Here is a 13,611-nt window from a genome sequence, read left to right as displayed (position 1 = left end):
TCCAAGCCATACTGCAACCATAGCCAAATTCTGCAGTGGAAAGGCAGATGGTATTCATGCCAACCCTAATAACCCAAATTCTTATTACACCTGTGCTCATGGGAGGATGCACCTCCAACGATGCCCCACGGGTCTCAACTTCAACCCAAAATGCAAATGCTGTGACGCCACGCTTCTTATCAATCGCCAGTACAATCTTCTCATTCAAAGTGAGAAAAAAATGCATTCTCTTGTATTCTGCGATGAGGTTTTTTCATTTTCTTCAGTTACAATAATGTTAACACCTTTAATTTTCACCTTTGATCCAAGGGTATGAATGTGCTCTTTATACTTTAGATCTACTTAGTCATGCTCCTTGATATAATTGGATAATGTGATGTCTTAACTTTTAAGTTACACTTTGCTTGTGTTTTTTTTTATTTAGATGCTCAAGGTTATACCACAAGCATGGCCACCACACCAACTACCACAACTCATCCTGGCAATTTCTGCAATGGAAAGGCAAACGGCCTTCATGCCAACCCTAATGACCCACATTCTTTTTACAAGTGTGCCCATCGGAGGACACGCATCCTAAAATGTGCAACAGGTCTCATCTTCAACACGAATTGCCAATGCTGTGATTTCCCCTAAAGAGTTGCATATCTAAATGTCACTCTTCAATAGTATTGATCTGTGCCAAAAAACAGTGGGGCACTGTCAAAATGTGTTGTATAGTATAATATGTGATTTTTCACTGTGGTTTTTGTGAGAAAATACTTGATGTTTTCTGTTTTGCTCTTTTTAGGCCTACCCATATGAGACCTCCAAAATATAATTTACAAAATTTCAAACCTTTCCATGTTTAACCACATCTTGGAAACTCACACAGCAAACTTGAACACATTTTTGAACTATTCTGTGTGTATGGGAGTCTGGGGGGCTGGGATTGAGGGGGTCATTGTATCTAATTTTATCACATTTTATTCGCTATATTTATACTTTGCACATATTGGTGAAAGTTTGGAGGGGGACTGGTTTTATATATTTGTGAACTAACTTTGTACATTCAATTTTGTTATATATTAGGTCAATGTTTTATTCTGCACTGTCCCTGTCTAAATAAAATTTTGATTGCTTTTTCAATTGTGCCTATATGCTGTCTTTTAATTGTATATCTTAAGTTTTTTTTAAATTGCACAAACATATCATTTAAAATTATATAAACAGTTATTATGATTGGGATGTGTGAAGGATCAGTATGAAACCCGAGAGGGCTTATATGAAAACCTCACCCATGAAAACGATGAAGGCGAAGGCAAACAAAAATAAGAAACAATTAAATGATAACAAGAAGTACGAATACTTATGCCCAGTATTGGACTGATACCCAATAACGGTATCAGTGCATCCGTATTAAATTTACATGTGATGTTTCTGAATCTTGGGAGAGATGATCCCTTGACCAGAGGGATCCTCCTACCTCCTATATGGAGTACTCCCTGGTGGTCAAAAGCTATCAAGATGTGAATGGTGTCTCCATGTAAATTTTTTATTTTATATGAAATTCAGAAGTGTCTTTGTTTTGGTAGGAGATTTGAGGGAAAGAGCAAAGTCCTAACATTTGAGTGTTCTGCCTGCTTACCCAGACCTCATACATGCCAAGTGTGTAGCAATATATGATCCAGGAATGGCAAGCCAGACTATATAATTAACATGTCTAGTCTGGCAACGACCGGTAGACCTCGGCTCAATCCAGGGGGCGGGATGAAGGCTGTCTTTCAAACTGCCTCTGCACGCAATAGGGTAGCGCTACGACCAATCAGAGCAAAGAGCAGGATGACGTTAGCCTGACAAGCCAATTAAAATGTATGTCCTCATCGCGTTAAGCCCGCCCAACGACTCTCTAATACGGTGTACATTTTAGGACATCCTCAGGATCAGACTTCAGTGTCAGACCTCAGATGAAAAGGTATATGGTCTGAGGAAAACCTCTGTCATACTCGCACCAAACTTCATCAGGTCTTCATCACTAAGCCTTCAGAGTTAGACTGAACGGCCTCACACGTTACGCTGTCAATTATAAGCTCTCAGAATCAGCCTCAACGGCATCGCACGTTACGCTGTCATTTATAAGCTCTCAGAATCATCATGAACGGCCTCACACGTTACGCCGTCATTTATAAGCTCTCAGAATCATCATGAACGGCCTCACACGTTACGCCGTCATTTATAAGCTCTCAGAATCATCATGAACGGCCTCACACGTTACGCCGTCATCTATAAGCTCTCAGAATCATCATGAACGGCCTCACACGTTACGCCGTCATCTATAAGCTCTCAGAATCATCATGAACGGCCTCACACGTTACGCCGTCATTTATAAGCTCTCAGAATCATCATGAACGGCCTCACACGTTACGCCGTCATCTATAAGCTCTCAGAATCATCATGAACGGCCTCACACGTTACGCCGTCATCTATAAGCTCTCAGAATCATCATGAACGGCCTCACACGTTACGCCGTCATCTATAAGCTCTCAGAATCATCATGAACGGCCTCACACGTTACGCCGTCATCTATAAGCTCTCAGAATCATCATGAACGGCCTCACACGTTACGCCGTCATCTATAAGCTCTCAGAATCATCATGAACGGCCTCACACGTTACGACGTCATCTATAAGCTCTCAGAATCATCATGAACGGCCTCACACGTTACGCCGTCATCTATAAGCTCTCAGAATCATCATGAACGGCATCACACGTTACGCCGTCATCTATAAGCTCTCAGAATCATCATGAACGGCCTCACACGTTACGCCGTCATCTATAAGCTCTCAGAATCATCATGAACGGCATCATGAAAAAATATGTCACAGTGTGTATCAGGACAACAGCTGATTCGCCAGCAACGACGCTGAAGTTCGCTTCCAACACACACACACACACACAGGAATGAGTTTTGAAGCGGGCCGATTGATAAAACTGTAAGGCACACACAATGCCATAGCCTACAGTACACTATTTTCAACATACATGTAATGTTGTGTGTCGTTTTTTTAATGATTATTATTATAACTCTCAGTTAATGTTGGCTACTAACTAATTTCCACTAATTTATCCATAAATGGACGAAGTGTTTCACCAGCGAGGATTACGCGCGACTATTACGCACAGTTTAATAGAAATTTGCAGCAGTGACAGAACATGCAACTTAAAAGAGGCCGCATCAAATATATATAGCTATACTATATCGACATCCCTCTATCTAGACATGCCGGTAATCCCACACTTTTTGGTACCGCCATTCCGACACATCATATTTCTTTTCTTTCTTCTTCTTCTTCTTTTTTTTTTTTTTTTTTTTACAGCTGCAATACCCAGGCGCGTCTCTCTCTCTTTTTTTCTTTTCAGCATGCCTATCACCAGGGAATTATGTTCTTAATCCCAACAAACTGTCACACACAAAACTGACATGATAAACAAACAGAACTACTGTAGTACTGTCAAGTTAACCTGTCACCTTCAGCACACACGTGCAGGAACCCCCTGGGGCCTGGTGGCGAAAGTTGAGAAATTGTTGCAATGACAATAAAATGATAGATTATTTGTGATTGCTGCATAAAGGTTTCATTCAATATTAAATCCTAGCCGCTGCACCAAAATCGGCCAGTAGATGGCGGTACTGTAATTTGGCTTGTATTTAACTCAACTAACTAATTTAACTCATGAAATCCCTTTTTTTTAATGACATTAACTTTTTCCTCTGAAACGTATGACTTAAACTGAACAAACAAAGAAGTCATTGAAGCCATTTGTAATGTCCTAAGTGTTATAGGCTACAGTTTTTCCTCAATCGCTTTGGTGCTTTTTTCACATCACTCTTAACATTTGCACAACAGTTAGTGCATTTCTCAAAACAATTATTACCAACTGCAAAACCTAAGTGGACAACCTGCAAAAGCGCATCACTTGGTACACTTGCTCAAAATGGATAGTCCATCCCTCAAAAGCAAGTAATTATGTCAGTGAAACTGTCAGTGTCGTCAAAATGAGAAGTCCTGACATCATCGTTTTTGAAGAAGACAGTCAAATGGCTTTGTCATGTTTTCATTATGACACTTTATTCTCTATGTGTTTTTCAATCCAAAAAAAGATACTACCTGAAAATACTCAAGACAGCACCATACACTATACAGCCATGTGAAGTAGGCCTACAGTTACACATTACTGGATGTAGTGGAGCTACTGAATGTTTCAAATTTTTACTATATGCTCTTTGCAATTCTTATTTGTTCACAGCATTGTGCAAAGAGTAGGATTTTCATCTTTTAGGGAAATCTTTACTGTGTTTGCTGTAATACTAGCTACAGTAGGCTACAGTAAATCTGTTCTCTTGTGAAGCTGTAAGTCTAAATGTAAATCTAAAATATGATTGTCCCACTGTGGCTTACAGGACACAATGAGCAGTGCAGATTGTTTAGTGCTGAATTACCGTCCAATGCTATAGCTACCTGTTCTTCCTTATTGCAGATGAATAGTAATTTAATTTGCAGTGTTTCTCCCAACATTTACAATGAGTTTGACAGATTTTTAAAACTAGTTCAACAATTTTCTATGTAATGACTCAAGCAATGAAATGAGGACTATTAGCCTAGTTTTTTAGGGAAAGACTATTCAGCGTTCAAAAGTATAGTTCATTTTGACTGATGTTACACACTACTCCACTCCGTGTTTATTAACACAGCAATCTGAAAAACAAAACAACAGACACTTAATTGTGACTTGTAACATTTGTTGCCAAAGTAGCGCTGGACTTCCCTCATATCCTACTGGTTGCTACGACAACGGGGGCAGCCCGGCAGCAGCAACAAGAGCGACCATGTAACGTTTAGTACAATACGACACAACCAACACGATCCAACCGTCACGAAACAACCATGTAAACAACACAAACAACAGCGACTATGTCAGCACGTAAAGACGATACATTTACAACGTCGAGATATTGACGACATACCAACAACATACAACAACGGCCGCCAAATGCAGCCACCGAACTCTCACTAACTATAACATTTCTAACACATAGTAAACACAACGAACACCACCGCGATTGAAGAGAAAATACAGAAAACAGAGAAAACATCTAGACATGGGTGCTTGTGTGGACTAACGTTAGACTCATCTGAAAAAAACAACAACAACAGGCACTTAATTGTGGCTTGTAACATTAAGTTGCCAAAGTAGCGCTAGACTTCCCTCATATCCTACTGGTTGCTACGACAACGGGGGCCCACAGCAACCACCCGCGGTTACCATGCGCCATCTACTGACGTAAGGTGGTAAACCAGGTCTGTCATTCCTGCAATCTATTAAAAATGTTCAGGGTGCCACACTGACATGACATTAACAAATTATAATGTTATAAGAATTTAATGAAAGAAACTTGTCCAAAAGCATTTGCTATTTGTTCAGAGGAAGGAGGAACTGCTACTATGATGTGAACAAATGACTAGGCTACATGTTGTGGAGGTTGAACTAATAGTTATGAGAACTTTCATTCTGATCTGAGAATAGCACCAAAGCGATTGAGGAAAAACTGTAGCCTATAACACTTAGGACATTACAAATGGCTTCAATGACTTCTTTGTTTGTTCAGTTTAAGTCATACGTTTCAGAGGAAAAAGTTAATGTCATTAAAAAAAAGGGATTTCATGAGTTAAATTAGTTAGTTGAGTTAAATACAAGCCAAATTACAGTACCGCCATCTACTGGCCGATTTTGGTGCAGCGGCTAGGATTTAATATTGAATGAAACCTTTATGCAGCAATCACAAATAATCTATCATTTTATTGTCATTGCAACAATTTCTCAACTTTCGCCACCAGGCCCCAGGGGGTTCCTGCACGTGTGTGCTGAAGGTGACAGGTTAACTTGACAGTACTACAGTAGTTCTGTTTGTTTATCATGTCAGTTTTGTGTGTGACAGTTTGTTGGGATTAAGAACATAATTCCCTGGTGATAGGCATGCTGAAAAGAAAAAAAGAGAGAGAGACGCGCCTGGGTATTGCAGCTGTAAAAAAAAAAAAAAAAAAAGAAGAAGAAGAAGAAAGAAAAGAAATATGATGTGTCGGAATGGCGGTACCAAAAAGTGTGGGATTACCGGCATGTCTAGATAGAGGGATGTCGATATAGTATAGCTATATATATTTGATGCGGCCTCTTTTAAGTTGCATGTTCTGTCACTGCTGCAAATTTCTATTAAACTGTGCGTAATAGTCGCGCGTAATCCTCGCTGGTGAAACACTTCGTCCATTTATGGATAAATTAGTGGAAATTAGTTAGTAGCCAACATTAACTGAGAGTTATAATAATAATCATTAAAAAAACGACACACAACATTACATGTATGTTGAAAATAGTGTACTGTAGGCTATGGCATTGTGTGTGCCTTACAGTTTTATCAATCGGCCCGCTTCAAAACTCATTCCTGTGTGTGTGTGTGTGTGTGTGTGTGTGTGTGTGTGTGTGTTGGAAGCGAACTTCAGCGTCGTTGCTGGCGAATCAGCTGTTGTCCTGATACACACTGTGACATATTTTTTCATGATGCCGTTCATGATGATTCTGAGAGCTTATAGATGACGGCGTAACGTGTGAGGCCGTTCATGATGATTCTGAGAGCTTATAGATGACGGCGTAACGTGTGAGGCCGTTCATGATGATTCTGAGAGCTTATAGATGACGGCGTAACGTGTGAGGCCGTTCATGATGATTCTGAGAGCTTATAGATGACGGCGTAACGTGTGAGGCCGTTCATGATGATTCTGAGAGCTTATAAATGACGGCGTAACGTGTGAGGCCGTTCATGATGATTCTGAGAGCTTATAAATGACGGCGTAACGTGTGAGGCCGTTCATGATGATTCTGAGAGCTTATAAATGACGGCGTAACGTGTGAGGCCGTTCATGATGATTCTGAGAGCTTATAAATGACAGCGTAACGTGCGATGCCGTTGAGGCTGATTCTGAGAGCTTATAATTGACAGCGTAACGTGTGAGGCCGTTCAGTCTAACTCTGAAGGCTTAGTGATGAAGACCTGATGAAGTTTGGTGCGAGTATGACAGAGGTTTTCCTCAGACCATATACCTTTTCATCTGAGGTCTGACACTGAAGTCTGATCCTGAGGATGTCCTAAAATGTACACCGTACTCTAAACAGATCGCTGTGATTGGTGAACACAAACGGTGTTTGAGACTCAAAAAGTTCCTATGGCTCGTTTCTAGACCCACCTACGGAGCAAATATATTTGCTGCCGCTAGGGTGCAGCTAGATTTCTTGGCTAATGTTAACTGTTAATTTGTAGTATTCCTAAGACATTTTGCTCCAGTAGTAAGGGGGATGTTATCAGATAGCAATTAAACCCTAAACCTGAGTGATATCATAAGTTTCACTGAATGCTACTCATACCCTTAAACTCTGAATTGAACAAAAGGATTAAGTACGATGTTCTAAACCTTTGAATATCTCAACCCATGCACCAGGGCTGTTCCTCAATGCTATCAAAGGTCACTGGATGGTTTTAAGTCTATCTGCCGTCACTGAACTAAGATTGATTTCAGACCTAACAATGTAACTTAAATCTTAGTAGGTGTATTCCTGATTACTGGTTAATTATTACTTTCCACTCATACATGGCTATTTCCAATAAATTGGCATCATAATGGTTTGAAGTTGCTTTATTGTATAAGGGTAGCTCAGGTAAGACAGAATACACATTGGGGAGTTATAGGCACAGACCTTAGTGTCCGTCCTTACACGTGGGAATGGTATGTTTTGTCTGTGCATCACACCTTTCATCTGAAACTTTTACAGGCGGAAACATCACAAGCTGCCAAGCAAAGTATGAGAAGATAGAAAAAGATGATGATGATTGTCAGATGTGACAAAATGTTTTTAATTACCACACACCACCCTGCCTAAAAGCTAAGCCCCAATTATACTGTTACAGTGACAGGTGAAGATAAATTGGGCAGCAAAACTGATATGTTTGTGGTTAAGTGGAGACTCCAGCTGTTTGAGCTTTGTCAGTGTATTCATTTCTTAAATCCTCAGTTAATGTTGTTTTCGGTAAGGATCTGCCATTCAGTCAAAAGATATTCTTTGTAGTGTTCTGATAATATACTATTAGAGTGCTCTGCCCTCTTGTGGACATGGTAGGCAACAGCCTGGTCTGTAACCTGTGTTTTACGTGTTATTGACGTCTGAGTAAAGTCCCAGCCTGCACGCTCAGTCCGGTCTCCGTCTGACTTATTGAACACCCATCAATATTACATTCTTAACAAAGCAATACACAGGAATCACAAATAATACCAGCCAGCATTATACTGTTCACACTGAAAGAAACAACCAGAACAAAGTGTACACAAGTGTAGTAGTCTAAAAACCTGAACGGTTATGGTGTGATTTTGGATTTCACTTGACTTTTCCAACCCTCCCGAACAAATGCCCTTGTAAAGCAATGTGGCATGCAAAAGTCTGGGCACCGCCGGTCAAAATTTCTGTTAATGTGAACAGTTGAGCAAGTGGAAGATGAAATGATCTCCAAAAAGCATAGAGTTATAGAAGACGTATTCCCTTAAACAATGTTTTTTCATCTGTTATATTTTCAAAATGACTGGAAGGAAAAGGGCCCATAGCAAAGGTTTGGGCACCCTGCATGTATCACAGCATGTAAATAGTAAAAAGCTTGTCTGATACCTTGGTCAAAGTTATCTGAGAACTCAAGTCTCCTGGGTTTGCCATTCCTTTGCAGGATGCTGCTTTGTTTCCCTTTTTCACTCTAAAATTGTAGAAAACAAAAATAATACACCAATATTGCGAGAATGTTAAACTTTATGCCCTTTGGAGATCATTTAATCCTCCACTTGATTAACTGTTCACATTAACAGACATTTTGACCAGGTGTGCCCAAACTTTTGCATGCCACTGTAGTTGGAAAAAAAAAAAACTAGAACGAAAGCAGGGCCACCAGCTAATGTGCAGTATATAAATACACTCACACACCCTCGCACTTTGATATATTTTGTATTTCTGGTTACATTATTTAGATTATATTAATTACATTTTAATATTATATTATAGTTTTTATTTTACTTATATGGCCAGTTTAGGAGCATCCAGGAGACAAGTTACTCTGTGACTTGTGTATAGAGATAGATGAATTTATTTGTCCTTTACAGGAAAATTGTTTTCACCATTCCATACATACGACCTCAAGAAGTGCAGACAGTCAGGAAAAAGGACCACGGGAGGGTGTCCTATGACCATATTACATACATTTACATACATTCCCATATTTCATACACCCACAAATACATAGAAACATAAAACCCCACACCCTACCTAGTTTCCCACATTTACATAAGCATTTCCCATGATTATGTTCTTTTCATTTTCTTATTAGGGCCACGGGCAATCGCACCGGGCACTGGTCCCAACAGCTATGAAATAGCTGCAGGGACCAGTGCCCGGGCAAAGCCCGGGCACTACTGTTATTGTGTGGATTTTTTCTTATTAGTGTGAATGCTGGAAGCATTCACACTATTGTTATTCGGTTCGGCCATTTTCTGCCTTTCTTCGTCATGTAACTAGTCCTTCATACTTTGTGCTATTTCAACAATTCAAATATCAAAATGTTCAGCCTTTTCGGGACAGGTGTGCTATGTCTTTTCTCTTTTCAACTATTCATACTTTTTGCAATATTCAACTTTTTCTGATTTTTTTTCCCCCATAGAGAATGCATTGGAACAGTCTTGAAACTCTTCAAATCTTCTTACTTCTTTCAGCCTTTAAAGCGTCCACATACTTTCAGCTAGAGACTTCATTCAAATCCTGAGCTGTAGACAAACTTCTAATGTATTCATCCTGTATTTACAACTTTTTCATAGCTTGTACCGTTTTTGAGATAAATCCTTTAAAAGCACATGAGGATTTCTGACAAATTTCACACTTTTCAATGAGTGTGTATGGGGTTGGGTCAGAGTGAGTGACATCATCGTTAGAGTGAGAGGGATCGAAAAAACATTCAGGATTGGTCCAGCTGTAGGGGCCAGCTCGTTATCATGTCTATAAATAGAACAAGTGCAGGTGCAGCCTGGCCGCTCGTTAAGATGTTTTTAAACACAGCCCCACACACACACATGATAAACCAGACTGACAGAGGATGTCCACGCACAAACACAGGCATCACACTCACACACAGACACACACAGACACTCACACACAGTCACACATGCACACATAGACAAACAAACAATTCCATTCCATTCTTCATTCTTCCATTCTTAGATAATAATTTAAAATATTTTTTAAATGCAGCCAGGGAGCTCTCTGCTCTCATGAGCAGCAGGAGAAGGAGCTCAACTTTGTAACTTGCTGTTAAGTGCTTTTTAATTCATTTTAATTCACCAAAAAATAGTCCTAGTCACAAAAAAGTCCTCTTCTTGCTTGGTGTGGCTAATTTCTGCACTTTCCTTACTTTCTTTTTAAGCATCATTGAAAAATCTCACATTCGTGAAAGTCTCAACCTCTTTTGCACAACTACACTGTAGTGTAGGGGGTAGGGTGGCTGCTTGTCAACCCCAAGGTCACTGGTTCGAATCCAAGGGAAGAACTCTTGTTATGTTTTGTCGAATTCTGCTCTCCTCCACCGCCTTCAATTGGTTACAGGTGTTTGTTATCTCCTTGATTACTCATACCAGTTTGCAGCACATCATCACATTACAATGAATGACAACAGTCTTGAAAGCAGTGTGCTCTCTGTAGCCGAGTGGCAGGGTGAAGGCTTTATGATCATAAGGTCATAGGTTCGATTCCTGCCTCAGGCATTTCACATCATTGCTTGACTTTTGATTCCAATTATTCAGCTGTCATTGGACAGTCTTTGATTCCTCATAGTATAAAGCTCATTGTAACTCAGGTTCTCTGTGGCCGTATGGTTAGTGTGTTAGGTTACCACTCATGGAGTTGTGGGTTCAATTCCTTCCATGGACATGTTTCTTGTATGCCATTCCGCATGTCTTTGTCAATTTATTCTGCTAATTCAGCATGGTTCAGCATTGGGTTTCAGCATTCACACGCATGTTCCGTTAGGAAATGCTGTTTCTAGTTAGTGTGAATGCTTCGGTTCGGCCATTTTCTGCCTTTCTTTGTCATGTAACTAGTCCTTCATACTTTGTGCTATTTCAACAATTCAAATATCAAAATGTTCAGCCTTTTCGGGACAGGTGTGCTATGTCTTTTCTCTTTTCAACTATTCATACTTTTTGCAATATTCAACTATTTCTGATTTTTTTTTCCCCATAGAGAATGCATTGGAACAGTCTTGAAACTCTTCAAATCTTCTTACTTCTTTCAGCCTTTAAAGTGTCCACATACTTTCAGCTAGAGACTTCATTCAAATTCTGAGCTGTAGACAAACTTCTAATGTATTCATCCTGTATTTACAACTTTTTCATAGCTTGCACCGTTTTTGAGATAAATCCTTTAAAAGCACATGAGGATTTCTGACAAATTTCACACTTTTCAATGAGTGTGTATGGGGTTGGGTCAGAGTGAGTGACATCATCGTTAGAGTGAGAGGGATCGAAAAAACATTCAGGATTTTTTCTGGATAAATTGCCAGCACGGCCACAAATTAAACTCTAGACACATGATTTCCTCACCGGTTTGTAGCCACACTTGTTGTGTCTCATTTAATGTGTTCAAAACAGCAGACAGACTTACAGAATTGTCTCAGTGAGCCTAATTGTGCAGCTAGACCCACTCCAGTGGCTCATCCACTTCAATATAAAAGTAGGAGCTGATTTTTTTAGAAAAGCAGAAATGCCCCCCTTTTCTACCTTGCGACCCTGAGAAAAGTTTTTGCCCTACAAACATTTAATGCACATCAATGTGCTCAGGAAGGTCTGCTTGCCCAGATGGTCAGGAGGACCACATTCTAATAAGAGGTACGGTTCTCTTTTTCTGGGCTGTTTTGGGAAGCTGCTCAGAGCACAAATCTCTCTGCTCTGCTCTGCTCTGTGTGCAGTTGGTCCAGCTGTTGGGGCCAGCTCGTTATCAAAGTCTATAAATAGAACAGGTCAGGTGCAGCCTGGCCGCTCGTTAAGATGTTTTTAAACACAGCCCCACACACACACATGATAAACCAGACTGACAGAGGATGTCCACGCACAAACACAGGCATCACACTCACACAGACAGACACACACAGACGCTCACACACAGTCACACACACACACACACATACACAAACAGACAAACACACAAACACAACACTGTTCCACACAGTAAAATGTAAGCATGGTAGTCGTCATGGCAACTTCTGAGGGCAGGCTGCCAATCAATCAGATCATTAGGGAGAGAGGAGTTTTGTGGCGCTTAACAGTTTTACTTTCTGCACATGTACACGCAGACAGAGAGACCGTCAGACTCACACACACACACACACACACACACACAGGTTTTCAGCTCAAATTCATCAGGCTCTCAATTATTTTATACTTTTGATGTAAACATCTCCAACAATTTATATTTTTCTCATGAATTTAAGTTCAGACGTTTAGTCTTTCCAATTCTATTAATAGTAGTACAATTACAGGTGGAGCCTAGGACATAGGATGCAGCTTTTAACATGTGTCCTATCTATCTATCTATCTATCTATCTATCTATCTATCTATCTATCTATCTATCTATCTATCTATCTATCTATCTATCTATCTATCTATCTATCTATCTATCTATCTATCTATCTATCTATACCCCTCCCTATTTTTTAACCCCTCTGTCTCCTTTTTTTCTTTCTTTCTTTCTTTCTTTCTTTCTTTCTTTCTTTCTTTCTTTCTTCTACTCCTTCATTTGTATTTTACGTAACTTTTTATATCCTTCCCTCTCTATCCATCCATCCATCCATCCATCCATCCATCCATCCATCTACCTCTTTCTATCATCCCCCTCTCTCTTTTTCTTCTTTCTTTCTTTCTTTCTTTCTTTCTTTCTTTCTTTCACTCCATTTCTGTCTTTTTACTTCTTTGTTTGTTTGATTGTTTCTTTCTTTCTTTCTATTCCTTTTCTCTTCCTTTGTTTTTACTCCATTTCTTTCTTTCTTTCTTTCTTTCTTTCTTTCTTTCTTTCTTTCTTTCTTTCACTCCATTTCTGTCTTTTTACTTCTTTGTTTGTTTGATTCTTTCTTTCTTTCTTTCTTTCTACTCCTTTTCTCTTCCTTTGTTTTTACTCCATTTCTTTCTTTCTTTCTTTCTTTCTTTCACTCCATTTCTGTCTTTTTACTTCTTTGTTTGTTTGATTGTTTCTTTCTTTCTATTCCTTTTCTCTTCCTTTGTTTTTACTCCATTTCTTTCTTTCGTTCTTTCTTTCTTTCTTTCTTTCTTTCACTCCATTTCTGTCTTTTTACTTCTTTGTTTGATTCTTTCTTTCTTTCTTTCTTTCTTTCTTCTCCTTTTCTCTTCCTTTGTTTTTACTCCATTTCTTTCTTTCTTTCTTTCTTTCTTTCACTCCATTTCTGTCTTTTTACTTCTTTGTTTGTTTGATTCTTTCTTTCTTTCTTTCTT

This window comes from Trachurus japonicus, chromosome 7, assembly GCF_045865225.1.
Source record: "Trachurus japonicus isolate A0001 chromosome 7, Traja_1.0".
Classification (NCBI taxonomy): domain Eukaryota; kingdom Metazoa; phylum Chordata; class Actinopteri; order Carangiformes; family Carangidae; genus Trachurus; species Trachurus japonicus.
This window is presented reverse-complemented; position numbering follows the sequence as displayed.